Source organism: Herpailurus yagouaroundi, unplaced genomic scaffold, assembly GCF_014898765.1.
Source record: "Herpailurus yagouaroundi ecotype Mexico unplaced genomic scaffold, PumYag 100, whole genome shotgun sequence".
Lineage (NCBI taxonomy): Eukaryota > Metazoa > Chordata > Mammalia > Carnivora > Felidae > Herpailurus > Herpailurus yagouaroundi.
The window spans coordinates 50288988-50316099 of NW_024412391.1; the positions used below are offsets into that span (position 1 = coordinate 50288988).

Consider the following 27112-nt stretch of genomic DNA (forward strand, 5'->3'; position numbering starts at 1 on the left):
TGCAAAATGGTAGAGCCACTTTGAGAGAGTTTCATGATTTCTTACAAAACTAAGGCACCTCTTACCATATAATTCAGCAATTGCACTCCTTGGTATTTACCCAAAGAAGTTGAAAATTTATGTCTACACAAAAACCTGCACGTGGAAGTATATTGCAGTTCTATTCATAATAGCCTAAACTTGCAAGCAATCAAGATGCTCTTCCATAGGTGAATGGATAAATAAACTGTGGTTATATCCAAACAACAGAATATTATTCAGTGCTAAAAAGAAATGAGCTATCAAGCCATGAAAAGATATGAAGGAACCTTAAAGGCATATTGCTAAATAAAGTAAGCCAATGTGAAAAGTCTACATAATGTCTGACTTTTAACTGTATGACATTCTGGAAAGGCAAAAGTGTAGAAATAGTAGAAAGATGGTTGCTAGGGTAAGGGGGAAGGGAAGGATAAATCGATGGCACAAAGGGTATTTTTATGGCAGTGAACCTATTCCATATAATACTACAATGGTGGATATATGTCATAGTACGTGTGTCAAAACCTGTAGAATATACAACATCAAGAGTGAATCCTAATGTTAACTATGGACTTTGGGTGATAATGATGTGTCAGTATAGTTCAGCCATTGTTTCAAGTGTACTGCTGTGATACGGGATTTTGACAGTGGGGAAGGCTGTGTGTATCAGGGAGCTAGGAGGCATATGGGAACCCTCTGTATTTTCCATTCATTTTTGCAGTGAAACTAAAAATACTCAAGTTTATATAGCACACGCGCACACCACACACACACACACACACACACACACACACACCTGCCAAATAAGATTATTATGAGAATCAGAGGAGAGGTCACGAATGAAACATGTTAGAATTCATCATATATTATCTCAAGGGTTTTTGCAGTAGCAATTTAGATTATTTAAACTTCACAATATAAACAACATTGAAAATACATACTTATTTCAAGACTTGGATCTTATCGTAAAAATATCACCCAAAATTTTGATTTTGCTGAATACATACAGAACTCTTTTCTGGTAACTATACAATTCTTTACGTACATCAGTGGATGTAGTGAGAATGTTTTTATATAGACACCTCTATTCCTAGCATTCTTTACGATGGTCTAGTTTTTTTTTTTTTTAATTTTTTTTAATGTTTATTTATTTTTGAGAGAGAGAGAGAAACAGAGAGAGAGACAGAGCTCGAGAGGGGAAGGGCCAGAGAGGGAGACACAGAATCTGAAGCAGGCTCCAGGCTGTCAGCACAGAGCCCGATGCGGGGCTCGAACTCACAAACCACGAGATCATGACCTGAGCCGAAGTTGGATGTTTAACCGACTGAGCCACCCAGGCGCCCCATATGATGGTCTCGTTTTAAGTCTCCTTAATCAAACAAAATTGTTCTGCAGTCTTTCAGCCTGAAGTCATCCTTGTGCAGTTTGACATAAGACTATATGAAAGCTTCATTCATTTGTACATGACAGGGGCAATATACTTAATACGGCCTTTTATTTAAAATCCAACATGTTTAAACTTATATGTGGTCAGGAGGGTAATATGTATATGTAGTATATTTTAAATGTTATTGTTTTATTGCTCAGTACTCTAAATGTATAGCAATGTTAAGGATCCACAGCTGGTTTTCCCAAATAAAGGTATCAGCAGATATTAAAAAGACAACATGTCACCACTGACATTGTTCATCTGTTGAGCCTTGATGGTATGTGGACTGATTTGCACGTCATTACACAGCTAAAGGCCTTTCTGAACTTCAATAACTCAGAGTAAGCCCACTACTAACATTTTCTCTCTCAGCGTTTTCTCATGATCACATAGCCTCTGGAGAATGAAGTCACTACAAAATTTAAATTATTCTAATCAGATTCACATGGCATTTTTATACTTGGAATGCTTCCATTCTTGTCCCCCTTCTCCAATTTCAGAATTACTTCATGCTTCACCTTGAAGAATGTGACCTTTTCACATAGTAAGGAAATTCTTTGTAAATTAGGCACAGGATATTCAATTTCAACATTCATTTAATAAATATGTAAATATTTATTGAACATTTGCTATGTGTAAAGTGATAGATCCTATCATTTTCTCAAAGATATTAATTAATCTGATTTGGAAATAATATGTAATAATAAAAAAAGGTGACTGAGTTGGTAAATAGGATAGGTCAGAAGTAGACCTTAACATCAATAAAAACTTAATACAATGCAAAATATCCTTTGAAAATTGATGGAGAAGGAATAAATAATTTAATAAATGGTATCAGGATCATTTTTGCTATTTGGGAAAAAACAATATTAATTTAGAAACTTACTTTATACCAGAATAAATTCAGGATGGATTAAAGGGCTTAGTGTAAAACTACAAGACTATATATTTCTTTTTTTTTCTGATATTGACAATAAAATTTCTTTCTAAACTGTAAAGATTATTTATCCAATTTCAAAAGAGCAAATCAACAAATTTGATGATGATTTCTTTAAAACCTAAGTGTTTATACTTACTTTATAAAAGGGTAAAAAACATACACCATAGCATGTGTTCATACAAATCAATAAGAAAATATTTAGTTTACAATAGATATATTGTAACACTAATTTCATGTCTGGGAAGTTAGTCCTGTAAATATGCAGAAGTATAGGAAAATTGTTTATAAAGATGCACATTTCAGTATAATATACAGTAACAACAAAAAATGCAAATGATATTTTTGGCCGCGTGAACCCTTTTCAAGCTAAATTAATGAGAAGATTATCAAGTTTTTCAGTGTGCCCTAGGTATTATTATTCTCTCTCAGAGATGTATGCTACATAACACCTGTCTTTCATTAGTTAACAAATTATATTAATCTCACTTTAGTGAAATGTCCATAATCTTTTCCTTCCTATTTAATGCTTTTACTGCTGCCTCAGTTCAGGCTTTTCTAATCCTTCTCTTGAACACCCAGCCTTCTCATCCCCACAATGCCATAGGAGTTTTCCTTCTGAAATACGAATCTAAACTTGTTATTATTTTCTTAAACCTTTCTATGTTTCATCTTATGCTATTCCCCATCCTTTCTCTAAGACATGAAAGAGACCTTAACTTAATTGTTGAGAATCATTTCTAATGCCACTTCTACAAAATCTTTCAGAATTTCTCTTGGCATAATCTACAATATCTTTCATTTTTAGTAATCTGTAAAAAATTTTTCATTAAAAAAGTAGCATGTTTTTATTTTAGAAAATTTGAAGAATATATTGCATTTTCATGGTGAATTTTATTTGCTTTTTTTATGTGGCTTTGTTCATACTGGATCTACCATTTTTGTTTTTAATATACATTCTTCATGAATATCTTTCTATGTTATATATTATTCCCTAGTGAGTTTGTTATTCAGTTTACTTAAATATGCTCCTTGATTCTACCAGATTCTTGGCAGGGAAACAGATAGCTTACTCAAACTGGATAATTTGAGGAGAATTTGTTAATAAAGGGACTATTTATAAACATGGGGATAGAGTGTCAGTGATAATGCTGTATTCTTGAGTTAGAAACAGTGAGGAGATGCATCACTATCCTTAGGATTCAAAGAGTAAAAGAAGGGTGCATTACTAAACCCCAGAGGTATTGAGTGTGTGCATATCACGTGACAAGTTCTGTTACCTCCATTCAAGAGTCACAGCCAGCCTGAGGTCATCTGCATAGAAGGGACAGGAGGAATAATTGCCCCCACTTCATTCTTTTTCTCTTCTCCGGTGTCCTATAAGACATACCATGGGCGAAGCCTATCCCTTAGGATAGAAGGATAGAAGAGGATAGTGGAGCCATAGCCAGGGTCCAGGCAGGCTGGCCCCTTATGGCAGACAACATAGTGGAGTGGAAAGCTGGTGGGGCAAGCAAAAGATACCTGGCATACCCTTAGGATGGGATGTAGGTCGTTTATGGTTTTTGACCATTTTAATAATAAACATATTTGCATAAATATTTATTTACATTATTAAATATTTAAAGATTCCTTTCTTAGGAAAATTCAAGGTGGAGGTTACTGGGTCAAAGATTAGATACATTCTTGAGGCTCTTGATACTTCCTGCCGAATAGCTTTGCTTTTCCAAAGGACCCAGAAGAATAAGAATGAAAGGACTTGATGAGAAATTTTGCCCAGTGAAGAGCCCAACCCTGGGAAATCATTGTGTTTTTGGAAATGGCATCTTAAGGGAGGCTCCCAGCAGGAAATGGAAAGCACAGTTAAGCTGGATAATTGAAGCCTAAAGGCAGGTTTTATGGAAGGGAACAAGTAATAGTGTGGTCTTCTGGGGCTGATAGCAGTGAGGAATTTTTAGCACCTTTGGCCTGTAGGGTTAAGAAGAGGTGTTATTTCAAGGAACACACACAAAGGGCATGAAGGAACTGTATAAAGAAAGCCTCCAGACTGGAAGAAAGGAACCAACCAGTTAGTAAGCCAGCAGGGCAAAAGAAGGGCAAATAAAGACCTTGATATCAATTCCTACTGTCCAAACTCCTGACCGTGCCTCAGAGGGACCAAACCCAATGAAAACCAGAATTAAAGTAGCCCTTTAATGCAATCTACACTGGCCAGTGTCCTGGGAGACAAAGAGGGTAGAGAGGGAACTGGATAGGTAAATGGAAAATATACAATGTGTTTAACTTCAAAGGCAATCAAATGGTCAAAGGAAAGGAGATTGGCTTTATTAAGATTGCCATAAACTATCTTGGCAAGATTAGCAAAAGAAACATGAAAATTGCCCTTTGCATTTCACATCTCTGCCTAATTATTGTTTTTATTGCTGCTAGAAAAAGTCAATTTCCTCTCAGATATACCCCTAATTATTTGTTTGAGCTCACTGGATCTTCTTGATTCACTGTGAAACACAGTTTCAGAATCAAATGTGAACACATGTTTTGTTTGGCCCTCATACTATCTGCCTATAGAGTGATTTAATTGTTTAAAATTTTTTTTTGCCAAATGCTATAAAGCCAGGAGATCTCAAAAAATCTTACTTTTAGCTTCTCTTGACCAGTCAGACTATTGAACACAACTGGACCTACATTTCTCCAAGGCACTGAGCTGGAGCTGTATATCTGCTACCACCTAAGAAGGAGCTGCCAGGCGCTTCACTTTGCCACAGTCCTCACCACTCCTGCTCTGTTTATGATAGTCAGTTATCATTTTGCAACGTGATCATGTTACTGCTTCTCATATACTTGGGCTGGGTTTGTTCGTATATGTTCCATGCCCAAGTCCTATAGTCATTGGAGTTTGCAGTCCCTGCACTAGTGACTCATGGACAAAGGAGGCAGTGCCCAGCCTCCTATTTCTTTATTTTCTTAGGATCAAATGACCATTTCAGCCTCCGGTTCTTTATTTTCTTAGGATCAAATGTCCATTTAATCTCAATGCAGCAGGAACTACATTATCACCAGTGGAATGTGGCATAAGTAAAATTACTGGCAATGTTTCCACAATTCCTTTTACCAAATAGCGATTGCCTGTTACCTGTTGTGTGTCCTCGACCTCACCACTTTCCATTATGCTTCTTCTCTCTGAGTTTTACCTGACCTGCAGGAAGTGTGTTGGAATTATAATAGCTTTTCTCTCATTAAAACAGATTTATTTTTGTGAAATTAGACACTTCTCAGATGGTTTTAAGTCCTGAAACTAAATAATAGTATGACTCTTCATTATGGACACTGAAGATGCTATTGGAGCGATGTTCAAGCAAAGGTATACATACAACTGAACAATATCGAGTTTTGTTATTTGCATAAAATATTTAGTAGGACTTTAGGCCCAGAACTATTTGTCAACACTCCTTAGATTATTAGGAAGGTTAAAAGATAACAAGAGTTTGAAGAACTTAAAGATTTATTTTAAATATTTTACCCTAATAGCAAACAATCTCTGTCTAAAGAAGGAAGAGAAATAACAACTAGAGGCACAATGGCCACATGACTTTACTTGAGAAGATCAACAGAGCTTGAAAAATCAGTCCAACAGCCTTACTCTGTCTCATTTTCTCTTATCTATTTTAGACCCCAGTACAGAAGATTCAGAGACATGTTGGAAAACATATATCTTTATGTTTTGAGGAAGGTGGAAAATAATTTTTGCTGACAGGGAACCAGATTCTTAAGACTAAGAAGGATTCAAAGAGATAAACTTCTTGGTAGGACATATTAGATTAAGTAAGTGACTAAAGCCCTTTCAGCATAACATAAGAAGTTCTCTCAAGGCTCAGTCATCCTGAGATGGAAAAGAACCTAGAGCAGTTGAATGAACAGGGTCAGGAAGATTAGAGGTGGTACCTCAGTGCAGGTAAGAGATAAAAAGCCAGGTATGAATGAAAAGTTTAAGGACAAATTAAAAGTAAGAGCTTTGGAAAAATGGATAAGGTCTGAGAGTCTAATGTAAAACATGGTAACTATAATTGATAACTCTGTATTGTATAACTGAAATTTGCTAAGGGGGTAGAAAAATATTCTCATACAAAAAGATAAATATGTGAGGTGATTGATGTGTTAATTACCTAGATGGGGGGAATTCTTTCACAATGTATACCTAATCAGATCACCATGATGTACACTTTAAATATGTTATAATTTTGTATGCCAATTAACTCAATGAAACTGAAATGTTTTTCGCAAGTAAGATTTTCACCTTAATACTATATTTATCTTAGGTTTTTATTATTATACATTTTATACCGAGTAAATCATTAGTGAACCAATTTATATCTTTATTACTAAATCAAGAAACATTATAGAGCTCTGGTGTACATCTATCTTTCTTCTAAATTCTAGGATATAATAATGAATAAGACATAGTATTTATGTCCTAGGACCTCATGGTACACTGAGGGTGATAGTCATTTAAAATATAACTACAAGGGCACCTGGGTGGCTCAGTCAGATAAGCTTCCAACTCTTGATTTCAGCTCATATCATGACCTCAGGGTTGTGAGTTTGAGCCCCACATTGAGCTCTGTGCCATCAGCTTGGGATTCTCCCGGTCTGTCTCTCTCTCTCTCTCTCTCTGCCCCTCCTGTCCACCGTCTCTCTCAAAGTAAATAGATAAACTTAAAAAATTAAAATATAACTACAATATAATCCTATATTGATTATAAAAGCAATATGTTTGGAATATATAGAGTAGTATAGGGAAGTGAAAAGTTTACTCCATCGGAGAATTGGGAATGGCTTTACATGAGAGAAGTCTGGGCAGGGTTTTGAAGAATGAGGAATGTATACTGGAGTAATGAAGTGGATGGAACAGAATGTGCAAGGGCCCAGAGCTATTAAGTTTTGTAGTGGGTTCCAGTTTGATGGTGGGAGGAAGTAGCCAATAATGAGACTAGAGAGGTGTGTAGAAATAGACCATGGAACAGCCCATTGGCCAAGGAGCTTAGGCTTTCTCCTAAGATGATGGGGAGTCATTGCAAAGTTATAAGCAGGCAGATGGTTTGGTTAGACTGGCATTTTGGATTTATCACTCTGGTTAGTGTGGGGAGTGAATGTCAGAGGATGAGAATGGAGCAGGATTAGGTGACATGTGCAAAGGACCTGGGCCAAGAAAGTGATATTTGGTGATGGAGAGGAGGTAATAGATTTGAGAGATATTTAGGAGGTTAAAAAAGAGATATTTATGATAAATTTTGTGATTAGTTAAGGAGTATAAGAGGAAAACTAAGATATACTGGGGAAGATAATTTAGAAATGGCCTGTAGGAATTTCAGATGGAGATATCCAGGAGGAAGTTGGGAATATAGGTTTGAAGCTTAAAAAAGAAGTATATACTGTTATTATAGATTTGAAAGTAAAAATATTCTAGGTGATATATGAAGTCATGGGCATTCTTTGGGGAAATATTTAGAAGGATTACAGTTTATGGCCAAGAAGAGGAGTCTGGGAAACAGCACCTGAAGGCTGAGACAAGGTGGTCAGTGAGGCAGGAAAACAAAGATAGTAGAGATTCATTGATAGAAACCAAGAAAAGCTGCAACATTTCTAAAAGGAAGCAGTGATTAGAAGGTCAAATGCTATAGAAAAGTCAATTCTCATAAGGGCTTCAAATGCCCTATTTGATTGGAACCCAGGAGATCACTGCTGTTGTCAGGGAGAGCATCCTCTGTGAAGGGTGAGTTAGAAGCCAAACTGCACTACATGAACAAGTTGGAGACATCTTTTGAGATACTGACATGAGAAGAGGATGAAAGAGGACAGAATAACCTGACAGGAACTTCTGCATTTCTCAAAGAATCTTTACATATGCTGCCATATTCATATTTTTATAAAATCAATATGGAAACTTTTGTATCACAACATAAGCCATGTCTGTAGGACAGTTTATCTGTTGTCAGCCTTCCTGGGGGTAGGAATTGACATTTCAGATTTCAGTCTAAGAGGAAATTAGTATTATATATAACACTTGATAGGGAAATTAAAACACCCCTGTATTTCAAGGCATACTTGATATAAGAAATGGAAGCTATAGAAACAGAATTTGCAGTACAATCATTAAAATAACAGACAAAACATATTTGTGTAAGTTTGACACTCTGATATAGGGAAAATAGGTAAAGATCTGCTTTAGAGGCCAGATTCTTAGACATAAAGAGCTAGAAGGAACCTGGCACACTGGGTAATTGTTGAATTGAATTTTAAGAATTAAGCCTTTTGTAATATGAATGAAAAATTGGGTAGTAGAAGGGTAATGTGATTTAATCAAAATTGCTCAATGAATAAGTAACATAAACCAGCATTAGTTATATTTCACAGTTAAATTTGATTCTCATTCATTTAGTGCATCTTATGTGCCAGGGACTATGCTAAACACTTTCTATTCATTTTATCTTTTAATCTTCAAAGGCAGTTATTACCTCAATACTTTTATTATTACATTTTGGAGAAGAGGAAACTTAGTCACAAGAGCTAAAATAATGTCCAAGATCACTTTGTAAATGGTGGAGTTAGCATTTAAACCTAGGCGATCTAACTAAGAGGGAAATGCTTTTAATCATGACCATCTTCTACCAGATATAGGCACACTGTATAATTACTACTTGAAACTGTTAGAGACATTCAACTTTTTGTTTTATAGATAAGGATCATACGTATGGCATTAAAGACTCTGGTTTTGGCTTTAATAAGGAAAGAGTTAAAAACAGAAAAGTTACAATGCAATAATTGAGAAATTGAATTAATAAATTGGTGTTTTCCTTCAACAAATAGATTTTGAAAAGAAAAACATAATTTTGATTTTTTCTTTTTACCACAAATGTAATGTAATAATAACATGTTCAGAAAAGCTTATTGTCCATGATGAAATAACACATTTTTTGCCAAGGTAATTATTATAATAATAGGCTATTTCACATTTTTCCCTCCTCCACCCAAGTCATTTTTTTTTTAATAAGCAGACTTTCATCTGCTTAGCATCTGAGGCAGATGGCAATGTATTTGCGTAACTGGTTGTTTTTTGGGGGGTGGGGTAGCAAGGCAAGTTCAAAACTTATCAAGAACTTTAGTTATAATCTTGAACTATGTAAATCATACATATTATTTTTGATTTGATATAAATTATTTGATTTAGCTTGACACTCCAGTAGTAAAATTCTAAGAATATTGACTGATGTCTTTATATATACTTTAGGGAATTAATGGAAAATCCAGTAAATAGAACTGATTTTATCAGTGGAGAGGTACATAGCAGACCGAGCCCATTCAATCTGAATTGGCTGTTCAGCATTTACTAAATGGTGCTGTTTACTGACTTAACAAGAATTAATGAAGCCTTAGGGTTTGCTTCCCTTCCAGATAAGTGCAGAAGAATGAAATGAGAGTCTGGCATAGGTCCTTTTTCTTGCTGAACCTGGCAGGCTAAGTTCAGGTATGCATGGTGGCCAAAGGTTTTCAGTGGAGGAAGGGGCAGAGGGGTACCAACAGAATCACCTATTGGAATTTTCTAATTTTACTCTCTAGACTCTACAAACATTTCTCTCCAAGTTAAGAGCCACAGTCTCCAGGTAAAAGGGCCAGTGTCTCTGGTTCTCATGCTTAGCTGCATATTAGAATCACCTAAAGTACTTTTAAAAACTACTGGCATTGAGTATATTTTGGACTAGAATCCTTAGAGTTGGGGATTGAGCTGGTATTTAAACAGAGTTAGTATTTCAAAACAAAAAGTAAAAATTTGGCAAATTATTCTAATTTGTTTCCAGAGTTGAACATCACAGGCTCACTTGTATAGGTTGAAAATCCTGATATTCTAACTCATTGCACTCCTCCTGCCCTCAACACACGCACCATTTTCTCATGATTGAGAACATCAGATTTATAGGATGATGAAGAGAATCATGGGTAAGAATGGAATACCCCACTGCTGAAGCAGATCTAGGTCTGAGTTTCTCAACCTTTGCACTATTTAGGTTTGGTAACTATTGTTGGGGAGTGGGGCGGTGATGTACATTGTAGGCTGTTGACTATCATCCCTAGCTTCTACCCACTAGATGCCAATTGCATTTCTTTCCAACCTCCTCCCCCCCGCCCCCTCACAAATTGGGCCTACCATTAAATGTCTCCAGACATTGCCAAGTGTCCCCTAGCAAGCAAAATCACTTCTGGCTGAGAACCACAGATCTAGGCAATAAACTACAGCAGGACCTAGCAATGATTCAGGGATGGATCTAGCTAGATAGAATTAGATATCCTTAAATGCAAACTGGAATGCATAAAGGATTATCTGGGGCTTTACATCTTATCCAAAGAAGTCACAGAACTATTTGGGATTTTTTCTGGTTATCTGTTGCTGCATTAAAAAAAAAATGTAAAGAATAGTGGCTTAGAATAGTGACAACATTAATTTTATTCATAAATCTGCAATTTTGCCAGGGCTAAAGGAGAGAGGTTGTTTTTGCTCTACTGGGGTGGCACAAAAACTGGGGGCTAGAATCATCTGAAAACTCACTCACAACTCTACTGGCTGATGGCTGGCTGTCGACAGGGCCTTCAGCAGGAGCTATGGCTGAAAGACCTACACGTGGCCTTTTCATGTGGCTGCTTGGCTTTCTCACAGCATGGTGGCTGGATTCCAAGGGCAAGTGTCTCGAGAGAACCACGCAGAAGCTGTTTTGCATTTTATGAGTTGGTCTTGGAAGTCACATAACATCACATCCATTGTGGTCAAAAGTCTGCCCAGATTCAAGAAGAGGGAACATAAACCCCATTTTTTGGCAAAGAGATGTCCATGTCACTTTATAGGAAGAGCACATAAGACGGTATGTATTGCCATAGTCATCTTTGGAAAATACAAACTGCCACAAATTTGAAATGGCAAATCATTTAGAATTGGTTATCTGGAGTCTATGACACTGTTATCTAAGGATTTTACTAAGGACCACATATATCAATAAGCTGGTTACTAATTGTTTTAAATGCCAATATCTGGACCTCTCTCTCAAGGATTCTCATTTGGCAGATCAGATTTAGGCATCTGGTGTCTGGTTTTTCGAGAAGTCCTCAAAATAATTCTTATGCGTGTTAAGAATGTTCTTTGGGGGCGCCTGGGTGGCGCAGTCGGTTAAGCGTTCGACTTCAGCCAGGTCACGATCTCGCGGTCCGTGAGTTCGAGCCCCGCGTCAGGCTCTGGGCTGATGCCTCAGAGCCTGGAGCCTGTTTCTGATTCTGTGTCTCCCTCTCTCTCTGCCCCTCCCCCGTTCATGCTCTGTCTCTCTCTGTCCCAAAATAAATAAACGTTTAAAAAAAAAAAAAAAAAGAATGTTCTTTGTTTATACAGATGCTTTAATCATTTACACATTTCCATTACACATTTACACATTTTCTTCTCTGAAACAAAGTGGTGATACTTTGAGGAGAGAGAGAGCTTTGAGGAATGTAAGTCTCCAGAAGAATCACTTCAGACATGCCTTTGGGTTTGTAATATGCACATGTTACTTGTCAAGAGACACTTTGAAAGTAGTGTTGTTGATTGGAGTTTTGTGGACATTTGATTTTAGTTTCCACACATGTCAAAATGGAAAAAAAAAAAGAAAGAGATTACATTATAGTCACAATCAAGAAATCTGTTTTTTTTTAAGTCTAGTTTTATGATCAAATTTTATATGCTTTTATGTTAGGCATCAAAAGAAAAAGCAACATTTATAATGATGTAGTTGAACTTGTGTCATAAGGAAGGATTCTTTGTAGAAACTTGACATGATAATGTATATGGTGATGGGAATTCCATTTTCAAGGAACCTCATGAAATATGTGGGAAATAAATGCTAGTAGAAGACATTTCCCTGAACTTTGCTGATCAAGCAACTTCAATGACCTAAAATATACTTGAGAAAGCAGCATGTAAAAAAAGCCTCTGTGCAATCAAAATAGAATACAAAAGTTTATACTTTACTTGGTTTACATGCTATTAACTTGCATGAAAGTCTGATAGCAAGGTTCCCACCTTACAGCAAAGGAAAAACATCACGTTAGAATGCGTCAGAAGTGAATGACTACAATCTGGCACAATGAGAAGTAGAACTGAGGCAACAACAAAAATTTAATTATTTCAAAGCAGAGTAGTTTTTCAGAGTATAGGAAACCCACTTTTATATCTCACTCTTTTTAAGGGCACCATTCTAGTACAGAGGTCCAGCAACTATTTTTTCATCATAGTAAGTCCGACTTTTTGAAAAGCTTAACTGATATTAAATATATTCTGTTTAAGAGATCAGGAAAATATTTAACAATTTGAGAAAAAAAATTTCTTCTAAGTGGTTAAAATTAAATAAGCTTTGGGGCGCCTGGGTGGCGCAGTCGGTTAAGCGTCCGACACGATCTCGCGGTCTGTGAGTTCGAGCCCCGCGTCGGGCTCTGGGCTGATGGCTCAGAGCCTGGAGCCTGTTTCCGATTCTGTGTCTCCCTCTCCCTCTGCCCCTCCTCCGTTCATGCTCTGTCTCTCTCTGTCCCAAAAATAAATAAACGTTGGAAAAAAAAATGTTTAAAAAAAATAAATAAGCTTTGGTGATTTAGTAGACGAACTTCCATTATGTATAAAATTATTTTTTGTAGATTGCCTCATTTGTAGAAGGTGCTAGATAATAAGTGTTTCCTTATTGACATGCAAATAATTCATTTTATTAAGATTTTTCTTAATTTTTTTACAAAAATAAAAGCTTAGGTGTGACATAAAATCTAATATGGCACTCTAAATCTAATAAACTGTATCAACATTTCAGAGTTATATTCATATCAGCAAATGCTAATAAGCTGGGAAGCACACAAGAACCAAAGGAGTCATCTAATCTACCACCAAGTCCTATTGAATTTTGTTCCAGAATTCCTTTCAGATATATTCACTTCTCTGACTCCACTGCCACCAGCCTTGTCCATGTCACATCATTTCTCCCACCTACGTTTCCTCAATAGGCTTCTTTCTCCCATTTCTCTTGGCTGCCCCCAATCCCTTCTCCATGCAGCCATCAGATCAAATCAGTTCCTTTTCCAGTCTGTTACTGTGACTTTCCATTCTATTTCAAATAAAACTAAAGTCCTTAGCTTCTCCCTTCACCATCCTGAATGATGGACTTTCATCTTACTTCTCCACATCTCACGAAACTCCCCTTTGCTCACTCTGCTCTAGATCCTTTGGCCCTCACTAAGTGTTTTAGCCTTTGTATAGACACTTCCTTATGCCTTTTCTCTATATTCTTGGCAGAGCTGGCTCCTTGTTCCTCAGGTGTCAGTTTGAGTATTGCCCCGTCCAAGAGGCCTTTCTTGATTATGCTACCTAATGCAGGTCTGTCTTTCCTCACCATTATTCTTTATTACAGTACAGTGTGTTTAAGTTCTTTTGTAGTTTGTATCATAATGCATTTTGTTTACTTATTTATTTTGTTTCCCTCACAAGCCCCATGATGGCAAATACCAGTCTGTTTTATTAAACATTGATAATGGCGAATACTTGGCACATAGTAGGTGTGTAATAAATATTTTTTGAAATAATAAATAAGTGAATAGTGGCCTATAAATAAATCAAGAGCTAAATGCTTGGAATTTATAATGGCAGGTGAGTATGCTAATAAACTTTTCTGCATCTTTAAGAAAAATTGAGGTGATTCATAGATGTTCTATCAATATGGATTTTGAGATGAGAAGTTTGTAGAGTTCATAACTAATTTCTCACTGTGATATTATAGATTGCATTGATTCCCTTCTCCAAACATGACTTTTTCATAATACAAGTAGGGTGTTAGAAATGTTTGGCCTGATTCAATCAAGTGTTTCTTCAGAGGAGAATAAAAGGAGTGAGGTTATGGATATGGAGATACAAAGCTGGGAATTATTAATTCTGTATCCCATTTACCCTCAAGCACAATTAAGAGATTACACCTGTCATGAATGTTCTCTATGGAATTTGCAGAGTTTAGCATATACATTACATTCAGTAATGGTTCAATAAACATGAGTTTAATTGAATTTACCTTGTAAAGTTGGAAATGAGATACATTTATCTTTGTTCAGGCTTCTAGATTTACTCCATGGCATCCAATTAATGATAATTTTAATATAGATTATGACAAAAAAGATGTTGGTTTCTTACATTCATAAGTGGTGCATGCTTCTTGAAGCCGGATACCATGACTTAAGTATTTTTCCATTTTCAAGATGGGCCTAGGAATGGAGGTGGTACACAATAAAAACAGAAATAAATTATATTTTTTGAAGGAATGGAAATATTTCAGACCACCTAGGGGATCTAGTTTAAATTACTTTCCTGTACCGAATAGATTGAGAAGCAGATATAATAATATAGGCTTCTAATGCAAATACGCAAAAGTGAACAAACATGCTGAAATAGATCTCTTTACACTTATGTAGAAATATGTGATGATACAGGCAACAATTTTATTATTAAAGGAATGCACAGTAGGTCTTATGTAAAATAAAATAAAAAAGAAACCTTTAGGTGGCGGCCAAGAGCTATGATTATGAATTCCTTAGGCTGCTTTTATGAGAATTTATGATCTTGTTTGAAAGTGGTCATGTTAAACAGACTATTTAAACCACAGTAATTGAGTGCAAAGCAAATACAAGAAACAAAATTAGGTCTTCAAAGAAATGGATCTGAGTGTTAATATCATTAATCAAATCCTGATTTTTATTAAACAATGGGTATTCTGATTATGAATATTCGTTAGGAAGCCAGATCTGGGAAGAGAATTTTATTGGAATTCAGTCATGGGATTAATTACTCTTGGCAGTTAAATAATTATTTTAATTTTGAAACAAATCATCTTTAAAACAAAATGGTAGCATTTTAAGAACTCACAGAGTGTAATAAAGATGTCAAAACTGTCCAGATGCTATTGTGCAATTGGAAACTCCACTCAAAATTGACACAGTGCCCCAGAAAAAAAGGTCAATGATCTAACTCATTCTTGCAACATCTGCCAGAAGCTATGGCTTCTTGGAGTACTGTGTTCTTTTTCTCTTGCATTACTCTCTCAAATGAAAGTTGATGATCAAATCCATCATATACCTCTTTAAATTCTAGGAAAAAAAGGGGGACATAAAAATAATTTTAAAGTGTTATGATTTTTTGATGGTATGCACTAGGTTTTCCTCTCTGTTCTTTTTATCAATATGCTTTAATCTACCAGAGGAAACAAATTTAAGCATCATTATTAGAAATTTCTTGGTAGTAATTTTCACTTAAAGTTATTATTAATGATTCATCTGTTAGCATTTAGATTCATGCTGTACACGTTGACAACACTTTTGGCAAGATAGACTAAATTTGGATATTTGTTTCCAATTAATTAGAACTTATGTGATGACGTATCTCTAGTTCAATTCTTGTCCCCTTAAATAGCACATTTAACATCAATATATGCACACTCAAGATCATGGAGGAGGGAAAACAAGTAAAAGACAAACTTAGAACACATGGAGTTGACAGGTTTCAAGATGCAATAAGAGTACAGAAACAAATTAAAATACTATAGCAAAAACCACACGTTACTGTTGAGCAGTAAAAAAAAAAAGAGAAGGAAAAGTGTGGGTTGATATTAATAAAGAAAAGCTCTATAGAGAAGATAAGTAAATTGGTGATTTCCCAGTGCATTATTGGGAAGGGAATCATTTTAATCCCGAAGAAACTCTATTTCAATTACTGAATGTTCATATTCCAAAACTGTAGTGTAGTAATATAGATGTAACAGTAGCATTGAATTGTTCGTATTCTAAATATTCTCCACTATGTTAGTCAATGGCAAGGTAACATCCCCTCTCAAAAAAACATTTCGTATGTTGTTTGATTACGTAGCAAACTTCATTCCTCTAGCAGTTTACAATGTAAAATTGTCTATGAGTAAAGTTAGGCTAAAAATCTAGAAAGTTGGACCTATGGGATTAATGTGGTAAACATATATTCTCCTTGTCACCATGAATATTCAAAATGATATTCCTGAGGATAGGAATTAGGAGAGCTGGCTCTAACATGATTCTGATGGTATATATGGTGATAAAATTATAGTCAGGATACATCACTTCTCTGGAAACATTTTTCTTCTTTAGAACATGAAAGAGAAAAAGTGGATGGTCTGTACATTTCCTCTTAGCTATAAAATGTTACATTTTTTTTCAGGATTTTTAGAGAGTAAAACCAAATATAATTCAACATTATCGATATAGAAAATTTTGTTCATCTAACAAGTAAAAGCACAGCATAGTTTCAGTGAGAATTGCAAAATGAATCCACTGTATATAGGGCCCCACACGTAGGTCAAGAATGGCCCCCTAACATTGTGCAATGCTCAACATGCATGACTATGGGCTGGTGCTATAATTATATCAATAGTGAAGAAAAGAAGATGTTGGAAAATTCCTCTGTATTAAATTTTTATATAATTTTTAATTTCGAGTTTGCGAAAGCATAAATAAAGAATCTGCCACTATGCTAATGGATTTAGTTATATATGTATATCTCATATAATTTATGTAACTATATGGTCATGAATAATTCAGATATTAAGATATATATCTCCTTAGTTTAAAGCAATGCGTTTAAACCTGAATGGACCATTTATCTTTACATGCAATACACTATTGCATACTTTTGGAAATTAGGTGAAAGTCTATAAAAGAAAGATGAACATCCAATTCCCAAAACAAACAAAAAAACAACTCAAACTGTATGCTCATTTGATGATAGGGAAGCAGAAGAAATCTCTATACTCAGGAAATTTTTATTATTTTATCTGCCATATGGAATAAACAGTATAAAATGATGGAAGTGCCCAAGTGCATTTACCCCAATATCATATGAAAATAAGTAGGTGAAAAACCTTTGGTTCTTGTTTCTTATAACTGTTGCCGTAAAAACTATAATTAATCCTGAGCCACGTCTTTTTTCTGCTCCTTGTCAGTCGACCACATAATGTACAAAAGTTATTTTATCTTGAGTGGCAACAATTCAGCATGCTGGACTAGCTGATTTCAGAGTCCTGCTCTTTCCTACTTGATTCAAGTGAATGCCTGATCTAGACAAATCTAGTAGATGACAAATCTCATTGATTCTATTCACTGTGAACTTACAGAGGGGACAAAGAGAAAAAACAAAAGCAGTCTATTGTTTAAGATGTTAATTTCTAAGGATTGTCTTCTAACTTTTATTATATGAAAGAAATATTTTAATTGTTTCAGTTGTAATATTTTGCACAAAGTCCGTGGGACTGGGATTCAAGTAATCAGGAAAAAAAAAAAATACGTGGAAGGGGAGAAAAAAAATCACCAGGGTACAATCCCTACAAATTTTAAAAGAGCAATTTGTGCAAACTTCTAGAAGAGGGAGTACAAAGAGTAAGAAAAGGTGTCAAGAATGAAAAGTAAACTAAAAGCAGGAGAGAAGACTGCAAATAAGGATAATACCCCCCCCCCCAAAAAAAGTTAAAGATTGAAGAGGGCAAGGTATAAGAAACAAGAGTGAAGCCAGAAAAAGTGATGACATTGTAGGGTAGAAATAGCAGAACAGAGGGGAAAAGGAGGTCAAGGCTTAAAGATTAAAAAAAAAAAAAGCACAAAGGGGGAACAGCAAAGACATGTGGGATAGAACTGGAAAGGGAGCAGTGTCTGGATTATAAGTGGGAGGGAAAGTAGGCAGGCAGGAGACAGGGAGGTGACACAGCAAAGAGCCACTGGAGCCAAGTGATTTTGCTTTGTCTTTTACAAGTAAAGTTTATGCCACTTGAATGGAGCTTGCAAATGGGTGTGAATTATTTTACTAGTATCATCCAAAGTCCTGCTGTAATGGTGTTAGGAATTTGGCATAGTAGTAGCAGCCTAACTAAGGCTACCAACTTCCCTTCATATTCAATCAAAGCAGCCAAATTCCCACCCATTTGTAGTCTGCGGGCTCTATTGAAATGACATATACAGACAAATAGATACACTAGGAAAGTTACGGACATTAAAGAAAAAAACAAAAAGAATTTGTTTTTATTAAAAAGTAACCTTGTAATCATTTGCTCAGAATGTCATTGCCTTAGTGTATAGTTGTTTTGTTTTGTTTTATTTTGTTTTGTTTTGTTTTGTTTCAATCAGGTTGGTTTAAATTTAGGGAGTTTCATGAAAATTCAAAAATTCTTGAAATATGTAAATGCAAATTGCTACTGTGAGAACCAACTAAAATAAAACAAATCATCAAATCACCATTAAAAAGGCTCTTTGTCTAAGTAGTGAGTTTTAAAAATTGCTTTTGGGGAAAAAACAATCAGTTTAAAGTTGCTATTAAGCCATACATACAATGGAATACTACTTGGCAATGAGAAAGAATGAAATCCAGCCATTTGCAATAAAATGGATGGAACTGGAGGGTATTATGCCAAGTGAAGTAAGTCAGTCAGAGAAAGACAGGTATTATATGTTTTCACTCATATGTGGAACTTGAGAAACTTAACAGAAGACCATGGGGGAAGGGAAGGGGAAAAATAGTTTCAAACAGAGAAGGAGACAAACCTATGAAAGACTCAAATACAGAGAACAAACTGAAGGTTGATGGAGGGGGTGGAGGTGAGGAGAAAAATGGGTGATGGGCCTTGAGGGCATTTGTTGGGATGAGCTCTAAGTGTTGTATGTAAGTGATGAATCACGGGACACTACCCCTGAAACCAAGAGCACAATGTATGCGATGTATGTTAGCTAACTTGACAATAAATTATATTAAAAAAAGAAGTTGCTGTTAAGGACACCAAAATGATTTGTTACTTGGCAGGTCAAAAAAAATCAGAAGTATTTTCTTAGTTTTGAGCTGGAATTTGAAACCTGGATATATTTTCTGCTTTTCCATCTTTTTGTTTTGTTCTGGAATAACCTCTGAGCAAACTATCCACTGAGTGAGGTTTTATATCTTCAACTCTGTTAAGGTGTTCACTTTTGTTTCTCCATGGGAACAAACATGTTGCCATGGAAACTGGGTAGCACAAAATGTAGCTAGTACGGAAACCTTTATGCAAAGAATCAAGCTCAAACACAAAGTTAACTACTTAATGCAGGTACTAGTTGGGCTCTCCAACACCTAACATTAACAGCATCTCGAAAAGAATAACTTGATCCCGTGTTTTATCAGATTTTGGAATATAAGGAAACTATACTCTTCTCTCATTAGGAAAATGTAAAGGTTTATTTTTCATTAAAAAAAAAATTAGAAACCACCAAAAAGAATGATTGTGGTGGTTATTTGCATTGAATAAAAAAGATGCCTTCAAGATATCCTTTATATAATAAGTACTTTTTACACACTGACATTGTCTTATTCCATGTAATACACCTACTATGAGATGTTCTGGGCCTCAGGTTAAGAAAAAAGAAGGAAGCAAGAAAAACAGAGCTGGGACCAAGGTTCTAAAGTAAGTGAGTGACCAGCATTTCCAGTCACATTATGGAGAGTAAGGGGTGCGAGCTCCTGAGCCAGGAATGATTTACAAGGAGTTGGAATCAAGTTAGGGGAGGATAAGGCAAAAGGCATTTCTGGCAGTGCTAGTGTTTTCACTCCAGATAAGGGAAGGAAAGAGCTCATTCAGTTAGAAGCAAAGCTCCAACCAGTTCTAGGAACAGGGTGAGAGGTGTCAGCCCAGATTTTAGTGAGGGGGCAGAGCCCCTGTTAAACCAGTGGTAGTTTAGCTTAGGATATCAGTTACAACCCAGGAGTGGAGGATGTCTTTAAGGACAGACATCCAGCAGTGAAGATTGGGCAACAGAATTGTTGGACGGGAGAGGGGCTGCAGTTGACTGCGTGTATGAATGCATAGGACACTTCGTTCTGGATTCTGGACCCAGGAATGTGCAGTTAATTTCAGGTTCCATTTAATGATTGTGGATGGAGCTCTTAATATATTGCCTGGTTACATTAGGATTGACTCTGAGGCTGGGTGGGGGGTTGACTGAATGGTTTTAGGCTACTGGATGATGCTGCTACAGGTAGCAACTGGAAACAAAAAAAGAGACTTGATATGCCCCAAATCAACCCACAATAGGAATTCTACATTTATTGTTTAATGTTAGTACTATTGTATACAGGAAGAAGCATTTGTAATCCATTGTCAAAAGAAAGAAGCTCACACAGGCCCCACATTTAGTTTCATGTTTTCAGTAATATGTTATCCTAACAATTACTGCATATTGCCTTTAAGCAAGAAAAAGGTCTGATGTGACACCAGCCCCTATAGTAAAGTAACAAAGTAAACTTCAATGAAAGAGTTAACAGTTTTAAAAAATGTGCCTAGATGCCATCTCCGTACCTTGTGGTTTTCAGAGTTCTGCACTGGCTGTTTTGGCAGAAACTCAAAGCTTCTGCAGAGAACCAATTTGAGCTGCACTGTGGTTCATGAAGTCTGAGATCAATGGACTGGCAACCCTTCAGCTTTCTGAAATAGTGTGGTCATGATGTGTATGTCTCATTGCACTTTGGGGTTTTGGTTCATTTAATTTTATGAAATAAAATAGGCTTCTATGTAAAGTAGCATTTTCACCTGTAAGAAGCAAATAAAACAAAACTAATTTTGAAGTAAAAGCCCAGTGTCTGCTGTAGCTTGCATGTAAATCCCCAGTGCTATAGCTATAGAAGTGCTATTACTGATATAAAACAAAAGATAGGAGTGATAATAGGCAATTGATATTTTAAGAGGAAGTGAACATGTTATGCCCAGAATTCGTGATCCCCAAAGACCACCAGGGAGCCGAGTCCGATGCAAAAGCAAAGAGCCTTTATTCGAGCTAGCTCGAGCTCAGTCCCCTACCTGCACCGGCGCAGCAGTGAGATGCCAGGGAGAGAGAGCGAGTTTCAAAAGCACAAAGGTTTTATTGGGGTCTAGGGCCAGTTGGTGAGGTAATGGCTGTGGCCTCAGCCGATTGGCTGGCGAAGGGTCGTGGCCCCGGCCGATTGGCTGGGGAAGGGTTGGAATCCTGTTAGGCAGGTCGCCGGGAGTGTTTTGATCGGGAATTTTGAATGGGTGAGCGGGAGGTTACTCAAGGGGAAGAGGCGTGGTCAAGGTGGAGGACACAGGACAAGATGGAGTCTGCAGGCGTAGGTCTGCCCTTTCAGACATCCAAAAGAGAAAGATGGGAGGTTAGAGAAAATAATGGAATACAAAATGATACTGACAAAGCTGAGAAAGAAAGAAAATAAGCTGAAAAAGATTTTTAAATTATTTTTAAATGTTTATTTATTTATTTTGAGAGAGAGAAAGATAAAGAGCATGAGCAGGGGAGGGGCTGAGAGGGAGGGAGAGAAAGAATCCCAAGCAGGCTCCACCCTTAGCATGGAGCCCAACTCGGGGCTTGATCCCATGACCATGAGCTGCAATCAAGAGTTTTACACTTACCAAGTGAGCCACCCAGGGGCCCTAAACTATTTTTAAACTAAACTGAATGCAGTGTTGATGTCCCTCTTATGGTTTATAAGTTGGAACAAAAACTAAAGCAATATATTAGATCTCCACGTGGCCCTGTTCACACTAGTTGGATAACTTGGTTCCCTTGTTCTGTATACACAATTATTTAAGTCTAAAGATTGCTCTCATGAAATTACCACCACAGTGGTGGTTGAGTATCTATGTGACAAGATATCATTTAGTTGTTTCATATATAATACACATACAATGCAAAAATCTGACAAAACATTGTTTAACCATTTTACTTGACTAACCTTGTGTAAAAAAAGGTTTGCCATGTCTCATGTGGGAGATGCTGTACAGTACTGATTTGGGCACTTGGAGTACACACATGAGTACAACATAGTAAGAAAGAGGGATAGTTCAGTACTAATAACATAGAGAATTAGAGGCAGATACGAAGTGCTGTCAAAAATAAAGGCAGACACTAGTTAAAGGGGTGGAGATGGATTTTAATCAGTAATAACTATTGCAATAGGGAAATGAGTCCAGCATGAGTGGAATTCAACTTTGATTTCCACATGGGTGATGGGTGTTTAAAGAGAGAATGGGGCAGTAGAGAAAGCAAGCAAGGGCTCAATACAGTTTTTCAGGGAAGTAAAAATTACAAAAAGTGGGAAGGAAGGATTTAGTCCATGTAAAATCCATCTGAGTTTGCTAACTGGCGCTTATCAAAGTTAGACTCCTTCTCTCCCAAAGAGACTGGGAGACAGGAGCCCTATGTTTTCAAGTTGACTGGAACAAACAGTGAATTCTTTTGGCTGCCACGAGTTTTCTTACGCAGACTTTAAGGGGGCTAGGGTTATCCTAGAGATGCAGCCTTGAGCTGTTAGAAACTATATTAGTGCTTATTTAAGTCTTCATAGGTGGAAGCATAGCTAAGAAGAGGACTTAGAAGAACCCACTAGAGTTTGGTCAAGGAAGAATCCTTGTCAGTGCTAAGGAGAAATGGACCTGGGAAGTCTCTCAAGAGTTCACAATTGAAACTCTTGAAGGAGGCGTAAGAGTATTTCAAGCAGATACAATGGGGAAGTTAATGAAGCCAAATATAGTCAGGATATGTAGCTTGTGCAGTGGCAGGAAATGAGCTTGAAAGGTATTCAGGAGTGAGATCATACCAGGCTATTGAGTTTGGATTTTATCCCATAGTTCATTGCTTCCCAAAGTGTGGGATTTGCCTATAGATGACATTTTGTTGGTACAAGGATGCAGCATAAATCATAATTAAATCACACAATAAAAAATACTTTTATTTTCAATTATATTTTAATCTCTCTAATTTAAGGAGAAAGTCTTACATTCATACCAATCTGTGTGTTAAATGGTATTTGCTAATCAGTCCTTTTAACAAAGAAGGAGTAGATTTCTGCTAAAATTCAATGACATTTAAAATTTTTCATCGAATTTTCAAAAATGTATTTCTTTTTTAGAAACCAATGGTTTTAGTAACTTTTAGTAACTAGCGGTTTTTAATTAATAATGTGATTTCCTTTTAAATACATTTAAGTTAAATGAATGCTGAGTCTATTTAAAGACAAATCATAAGTATAGTAGCAGTAAGAAGATCAAGATGATTCCCTTGCTTTTGGGTTGCTCAAAGAGGGGAGTGGGGTGTTATTAACCAAAATAGGAGTTACAGGAAAATAGCCAGAGCAAAGCAAAGGAAAATAAAAACCAAGACTAAGTGCCTTGTCTGTTATTATTGAATGCCCAGCAAAGTTTATTTAGACCTATTGTCTTCCAATATCCCTTTACTTTGAGGTCGTACCCAGCACACCTTCACATTCTCTACTGTGCAGCCAATAAAAGCAAGCCATAAAAACAACCTCATTTGCAAAGCTTGCCTTCTCACTGCTTTGCTTCATCTACAGTGTGCTTAGGTTACTCTTTGTTCTGCCAGGCATTAATTCTAGGTTATGCCTTTGGTTCCTACTATACTTTGTTCTTAGCCATAACATCAGGATTTTCTTTGGTCTTTCTTTATATAACTGCTTTCACCTCTGAGCACTTCTGGAATATTCTATCTAGCCGAACTTTGGACCCCTGTGTCTCAGATGCTGGTACTAACACCCCTCCAGTAAAAGGTTGTCTTATATATGTACCATTTCCTTCACAGGATGATCCCTCCCTCTTGAATAGGGGCTTAGAATTGGGACTTTGTGATATATGTGTATCGTGCTTTAAGGTTTCCAAGGTCAAGGATAACAAAGTTTTCTTCACCTTCAGATATCAGGCAGCCATTTTCCTTTTTTTTTTTTTTTTTTTTTGGAGTAGTTTAAAGCAAATCTCTCTTTTGGAGCAAGATGTCAAATTTTTGTTTCTTCCTTTTGAAATGGATTTCTTTTCCTTTTGAGTTTCTCTTTGAGGCAGGCGTCTCAAGCTGTTCTCTTTATCTTCTGAGATGCTGTGCTTTATCATATCAAAAATATATACCATGTGCTAGGTACACATCCTTGATGAATTGTCCCTGCTGAATGTCCATTGTGAAGACAGTCTGCCTTTTAATCAACGGACTTTTCAAACTGAGTCTTAAATAAACTTGTCTTTAAGTGAAAAATTAGCACCATCATATTTTCAGTTCATCATGCATTATTTGTAGTCAAATAAAGTACTTCATGGTTTCTCATGATTTTTCAACATTTTTGGAAATTTTGTTACATTTGGAGGTATAGTAACGCATGTTTTTAAATAAGTACAATTTTAAAATTTCATATGAAACTTATAGGTATAATTAAATATAATTAAACTCAAGAATAGGGACCCATTTCTTCTATTATTCCAGTTTTCAATTATGGGTTTCCTTTGACTGAATTTTACATAGATACCCAAGAACCAAAGGTATGCAAATGGATTAGACTTATAAAAACACAAATACTTACTTCCTATAACATATATTTTTAAAAATTTGTCTTGGCATATTTTATGTTAACTTTTACACTTCCAGTTTTTAAAAAAGATGAGTCATTTCCTCTGTCTGGGGCATGACTGTGAGTGGTAAAAATCTGGGAAAATATGTTAAGGTCTCAGACATTTGTTAGAGTACAGGATCCAAGTTCAGTTTCAAATTTCAACTTGACTTTGAAATCAGGTGAGGAGCTTATTCAGATAAAGCAATGAAGGAATGACTGATTTAGTAGGTAAAAATTTAACTCTTTCTCTTGTTACTATCTCTAGTAGAAACAGTTGATACTCCACACCTTGAGTTTCTGAAATTCTCTTCCATGGGACTGTAATGAACCTAAATTTTTCGTAAGGCCCATCTTCTTTGTGTAATTTTTGGCCACTTTTGGTCAATAGGATAAGAATTTCAGTGGAAGAGTGATATAGCTATAACAAAAAGGATGTTAAAGAAAACTTACACATCTATTCCAATCTGTAATTCAGCATTTTAGCAGAATAAATGTGGACTTCACCCATTCTACTTACTAGCTATTGAGACCTTGAGAAAGTTACTCAGCCTTAGGATTCCCATCTGAACAAAGAGGAATTATAATACCTTCTTTATTTATTGTGAAGATTCAATTAAGACGTTTATTGAATGTGGTAATATTTATAAAATGCCTCAGATGTCACCTAGTGTATAGTTGGGTTTTTTTTACCCCAAACTCTCTATTTCATCCCCCTTTCCTTCCATGGAAAAAACAGAAAATATTTTCTCCTCCATGTCATCCATTTCTTGATGGAAGATAATGTGATAAAATCTAAGATGAGTGGTAGGTAGTAAGAGAAAATGCTGGATAATGGCAAATACTAAACAGATTATGATCTGGGTAAAATATCAGACCCCATTAGGCAAGATGTCTTCTGCATTCACAATGTATTATACACATGATAAGATGGAGAAATTTTTAACTGCTTAGTAGATGGAGAACACAATTTATTTGCAAAGCTCTTGGTAAGTTCTTGGATGAGGTAAGTTTTTGCAGGTATGATGTTGGCCTTATTAAAGGTTCATGAATCATGTGTGTGATATAAAGATAAGATTCTATACAGTGGAGCAGAGGACAGAATTAAGAGATAGGAGGGATAAGAATAGGAACAAAGCAGAGGCAATAGGAGATGGAATAAAGCTTTTCTATGAATAACATTACTTTTCTCGTGAACACTGAAGTTACTAGACTCACAAAATGCTTGCTGTGAGTGGGTTTTTGCAGATACCAGAAAAGTAAAAAATGTAGACCCTAAGAAATTTACAAGATAATAACTGTTACATGGAGAATTTGAAGCATTGAATTCAAACTAATCGTGTGAATGAGAGTCATTTGGGTGTCTGTGTGAGAATCTCTGGTGACCTTTGCTTTATACGTGAGCACATGACATTTCAGCAATGAATACATAGAATATTATGGTTTATGTTACTGCATGTATGACATTCTATGATGTAATATCATCACTCAAATTATTTTGAACTAGAAATGTGAAGTTCTTAGTTTTTTTTTTTGTAATAAATGTATTTTCCAGATATAAAGCAAAACTCTCTGATAGAGTTCTAACTCTAAGTTACACTATTCATTGAAATTATATTCTCCTACGTGACAACAAACAGACCTAGTAATGGACTTCCCATACTTGTTCCTGTTACCAACATTTTAATAACGTTTATTTTTTTGCTTTATTCATGAAAAGTCTTCTATACACTGACAAAACATTTTTTAAGACCTACATATATCCTGTAAAGACAGACATATTCAAATGACCAAAAAAGCAATCAAATGGAAAGAAAAAAAAATAGTAGTGGAATGAGAAAAAGTTGTTGCAAAGGGTGACTTTCGGATGAAAGAATGATTAACTTTCAATGTCATAGCCAATTGTAGTTGATTTGTTTATATACATGTCATTAAAGATACTGGACTCTTTAAATTTTTAAAGGAATGTACATTTTCTAAAATATTTTTTAATGTTTATTTATTTTTGAGAGAGTGAGAGACAGAATGTAAGCGGGGGAGGGGCAGAGAGAGAGGGAGACAGAACCTGAAGCAGGTTTCAGGCTCTTGAGTTATCAGCACAGAGCCCGACATGGGGCTCGAACTCATGAACTGTGAGATCATGACCTGAGCCGAAGTCAGACGCTTAACCAACTGAGCCACCCAGGTGCCCCAAAGGAATGTACATTTTCATATAATATTTAAATCAGTCAAAAGAATGTGT

General features: G+C 36.0%; 1 long non-coding RNA gene across 2 annotated transcripts; it reads right to left on the reverse strand.

Moving 5' to 3' along the window:
• Window positions 1-11795: 11795 nt before the first annotated feature.
• LOC121028099 (uncharacterized) lies at window positions 11796-15543 on the reverse strand. 2 transcript variants are annotated; one of them, XR_005789068.1, is made up of 3 exons: window positions 15346-15543; window positions 14617-14687; window positions 11796-11982 (listed from the first exon to the last, which is right to left on the reverse strand). It is a non-coding gene; the product is annotated as an uncharacterized LOC121028099 (long non-coding RNA). The 2 variants fall into 2 exon arrangements; XR_005789069.1 differs by having other exon boundaries at window positions 14498-14687.
• Window positions 15544-27112: the final 11569 nt, after the last annotated feature.